Source organism: Cygnus olor, chromosome 11 (genome assembly GCF_009769625.2).
Source record: "Cygnus olor isolate bCygOlo1 chromosome 11, bCygOlo1.pri.v2, whole genome shotgun sequence".
Taxonomy (NCBI): Eukaryota; Metazoa; Chordata; class Aves; order Anseriformes; family Anatidae; genus Cygnus; species Cygnus olor.
Genome location: NC_049179.1, coordinates 3,180,860 through 3,185,387, shown reverse-complemented (window position 1 = coordinate 3,185,387; position 4,528 = coordinate 3,180,860). Strand labels below are relative to the sequence as shown.

The 4,528-nt window shown below is 50.1% G+C and overlaps 1 protein-coding gene across 4 annotated transcripts in view; it reads left to right on the top strand.

Moving 5' to 3' along the window:
* The first annotated feature begins 376 nt into the window (after nt 1–376).
* RAB27A (RAB27A, member RAS oncogene family) overlaps nt 377–4,528 on the top strand; it is a 36,609-nt gene continuing 32,457 nt past the window's right edge. For 2 of the 4 annotated variants that reach the window (XM_040569947.1, XM_040569949.1), the window contains exon 1: nt 1,739–1,893. The gene's annotated coding sequence lies outside the window, so the exon portion shown is untranslated. Of the gene's footprint in view, nt 488–1,519; nt 1,894–4,528 lie in introns of those variants that run through there. The other 2 variants (XM_040569951.1, XM_040569950.1) reach the window with 2 other exon arrangements.

Sequence of the window (4,528 nt, the reverse complement as noted above, 5' to 3'; positions counted from 1 at the left end):
GGGGGGGCGGCTGCCGCAGGTGGCGCTGGCCGTGGCGCTCGGCGTGGTCAGCGGGCTCTACGTCTACCGGCCCCTCTTCCAGCCGCCCGGCGCTCAGCAGACCCCTGAGCACCCGCCCGCGCCGCCGACAGACGCCGCGCCGGGGAAGAGGCCCTGAGGGAGCCGCGAGGGCCGCGCCGCCGCCTCCCGGCCCCGGGCTGCGCGCTGAGGAGACGGCGCGGAGCGAAGAGACGGCGCCGGGTGAGGAGAGGGCGTCCCCGCCGCCAGCGGGATCCGAGCCTGCGTCGCCCGCCTGCCCCCGAGCCGTGTGGGGGCTCCTCCTGCTGCCCTCCTGCTCCTGCTAGCCCCGAGAGGGCTCCTCCTGCCCGGCCCGGCCCGGCCCCGCAGCGATCCGCCGGCAGGAGGCGTGACTGCACGCCGCTGCGCTCGGTACCAGCCTGTAGAGGCGCGGGTGTTGAAATATCCATAAAAATCTGAATGTTTTAAGGTATGTGTGTCTAAGTGTAAATCACCATCAGGGAACTGGAAAAGAGAGTCGCCGTTGTACAGTTACGCTTGGTGCTTTTTGTGGGTTTTCTCTGAACTATAAACACCGTTTTTGTCTGCTTGTCATGGTTGCAGACCCTAATACTTGAGTTCTGTTGGGAGCACAGTTGGACTGTTGGCTGTTGGTTGACACGACACTCGTGACCAGAAGTGCTTCAGAGACAAAAAAAAAAAACAACACATCTCCTGGGATTGTTAGGTCAAGAGTGGCTATTTAATAGGGACGGTCCTGGGGGAGTTAAGGTTGCCTGGAAGTCAGGTAGTACTTGGGGAAGTGCTTCAGCACGTAGCTCAGTAGAACAGCGTTAGCCTTGCAATAGGCGCACATCATTCTGAGACTCGAGGATGCTAGATCAGTAGCTATTTCAAGACTTTAACCCATCTAAAAAGAAACACAAACATACAGATGTGGGGACCTTGGTCCTGACACAGAAGCCTGTTTGGAAATCATGAGGGAAGAAATTTCCCTGGCTGTGCTTTCGTTTGAAGTCAGGAACAATGTGATACTGAGAGACGAGTCGGTAGACTCCACAGAAGCTAAGATGGGAGTATAGCAGTAGGAGGTGGACAAGGAAGTGCAGCTGAGGAGTGCCTGATAAGTGCATTTTGAACCTGAGGAAGGGTCACAAGTCACTGATGTCAACAAACACTACTGAGGTGACTCCAGCAACTCCTTTGTTTACAGTCCCATTTTATTTTGAAAAGCCCACCTAGAAAGGCATGGCTGTGTCAGTAGCTTGCTGGACATCAGTCCGTAAGGATGCCAGACGGCTTTTACCAAGTCCGTCTCAGCGGAGAGGCTGTACGAACTGATGCGGAGGGAAAGGGCTGCCGATGCAGCTGAGCTCGAGACCGTGAAGAGGCCTCGCTGGGCAGCGCGGAGCACATGGCAGGAAGGAGTTCTGGTGAGGGCGAGAGGCCAGCAGGGGGCAGGAGCTGCTCGCCCCGCCGGCACAACCGTCCGCAGCGGGTTTGCTTCCGCAGCCCCTTGTGCCTCTGATGAATTTTCTTCAGCGGCCCGTGATGTGCTTTCAGAAGGGTAAAGGGTCAGGGAGCGCAGCCGAGGAGCCGGCCTGGTTCGTGCCAAGCGACCCGTGAGTTTGGGCAAAGCGAGGGGCCGCAGGCAGCTCCCAAGCCCCGCTGCAGCGCGGACTGGGGCCGGGCTGAGTCCCCGGGCTGAGGCGGTGCCGGGGCGGGCCCCGCGTCCGTGAGGAGCCGCCCCTGCCCCGGCCCCGGCCCCGGCCCCGGGCCGCACGGGAAGTGATGTTGCCCTGACGGAAAAGGCGACTTGCAGCCCAAAAAACGGACGCGGCGCTGCCGGAGACGCGGGGTGGCGGGGCCGGGCAGGTAGGCGGGCAGCGGCCGCGCTGAGGGGCGGTGGGACGAGGGGCGAGAGGCCTCCGGGCGAGGGGCTGGGGCAGGGGGGGCCGCCCTTTGGGGATAGCGCGGGGCTGCCGCGGCTTCCCCTCAGCCCTCGGAGGGGCTTCGGCGCCCGGTGGGGCTTCGCCGGCCGTCGTTAGCGGGCGGGCCGCGCTCCCCCTGCGGGAGCTGGGCTGCGCTGGGGCTGGGCCGGCGCTGCTGCATCGCGGGGGAAGGTCCCTCGGGCCTGGCTGGGGAGCAGCTGCAGAACCGGCGCCGTGCCCGCAGCAGAAGGCGTGCTCTGCTCAGGGAACCGGGGAGGGGGACTGCCGGCCTGAGTTAAAAAAAAAAAAAAAAAAAGGGCTTTTGCGAATGGTGAGTTACCGAGGGAGCAATGTAAGCGCGGTTCCCCTGTCTAGTCTGAACTTGGATCTCGTGTCTGAGAGGCAGCACACCTGTTGCTGCTTTCCCAGCGCTGCGTCTGACGGTCTGCTTGCCAGAAGGGCTCGGGGGGGGAGGGGGTCTCCTCAGCCTGATTTGCTTGGGCCAGACTAACAATTTGATGATCTTAGATCTAAGGAATGCTAAATCCATCAGGAAGACTTCTTAGTTTTTCTAATTCTAGTTACATCATTATTTACATATATTCACATCATTATTTAACATCAGTTGTAGTTTTTGTAATACTGGTGAAGAGTAAAGGATGTGCCTAGAACTGTCAGAAACACCCAGCCTTACTTCTTGGCTCTCCTTAGAGCTGCGTGGGGCGCATTTTGAGCTTGTTGATGGTGTGACTGCTCGAACAGTTTACGTATTGGTTAGCACGTACAAGTTTTTCATAGAATAACACATGCTTGGAGTTAGGAGTCCTCCTAGGCATTACTGGAAAGGTGATCTTTCTCTGTATTTACTGCTGTTATTGAAACTCTACAAAATGCCTATTGATTCCCATACGTGAAATGTGTTAGCACCACTAATCAATTTCTAAGGTCTATTCTGCATGCCTTTTCTTGGAAACTCATTCCTAGGTAGAATTGTCTTCTCAGTCCTTGTTTCTTTTCATAGACATGTAGTACTTTTGTGAATGTTCCAAAATTATTTTCCAGTCAGAAAAAAAGTGTATAATAGAATATGCATTTCAAATGTTAATACATTATTGTAGGAATAGTATTTGTGATGCTAAAGGGTTTGTCTCAAAAGTGTGTTTGAAGAGATGGAAAAAAGAACAGCACATTCCTGTGTTTCTAGTTCAGGGTTCTAACTTTACACCTGCTTAATTTGTTCCAGAAAGGAGTTCTGGGTGGGAAGCATGTGCTACAGCATACACTGTTGCATTTTTAGAGTTAATAAAATTTCTCATCTGGGACCAGATATCTAAAACCAGACTGTAAGTTTGTTTTCATCGCTATCTTTAAACGTGGTAACATTATTTTATCACTTGACTACACATTTCCTTTTCATTCAAAGAGAAGATTGGTGAGATAAAAGAATTTTTAAGCTCTTTGTGTTTACAGGAACAAATGTTACAAGCTATGTTCCTTGTATGTTGTCTTTGGATTCTCAGTTGCTCTATTACTGCTAGGTGTCTGCTGTGCTGGCACAATGGCCATTGATCGATCTGTCAGTTTTCAGTATTACCCTGGACCTGCACATCAGCACTGTTGTTGAGAGCAGTCTGTCATGGCCACCAGAGGACTGGTAGGAATTTAATTTAGAAACAGGCAAAGTGGGCACTAGATATGGAGTATAAAGAATGACAGCTCCTTTCTCCCTGTTATTTAATGGTTCAGGGAATAATTATAACAAGGTGCATTTAAAATGTATTAAACTTCTTATTTAAATAGTTAATTATCAGATACTCTCTTCTGTATTATAGACTTACTTATTTACTCCACTGCACATGTGATCTGATTCCGCAGGTGCTTAAGTTTGTTCTTATTTCTTATTTCAGAGGGCTACTTACGTATTTATAGCTAAGCATTTGCTGGGCTGGGCATGTGAAGTGCTCAAGAACTTGTTTTCACGCCTGTCTTGCAGATGCTACCTATGCTGGAGATACAATTAGGTTTACAGAACTGACTTCAAAAGTGTGGCTGAAAAGTTGTTTAAGTACAGCATGGTTTAAGAAATAGTTATTTAAAAAGCAGCTTGTTTTTAGAGCAAAACTTTTTTTTTCTTCTATTTATACAAATAAGTTCTCAACCAGTTGTCTTCTGGGAATAGCATCTGGTTATGAGACTTCTTTTCCTGCCTTTTATTTTTTGTCTTTCTAGTCTGAAAACTGCTTCCTTGTTGTACAAGTTAGTCCTGCCTGCTGACATTGAATCAGCTGTGATCAGACCCTTTTATCTCCCTTGGAGGTAAAGCCACGATGAATAAGGAGTTGTAGTCCTTAATTTCTTTATTGAAATATTCTTATATTGTTTTCTTTTCATAAATGATACAACAATTTACTTTTGTTTATTTTAATAAGTAGTCTCAACTTTTGTGATTTATTTTCCGATATAATAAGCTTTGAAGATTACATTTGGGCATATAGATTAAAATATAGCATATAACCAGCATAATTTCTTCTGTGATGTTGCTGTGGCTTCAAGGAGTTGAAAATAGTGTGATATATTTA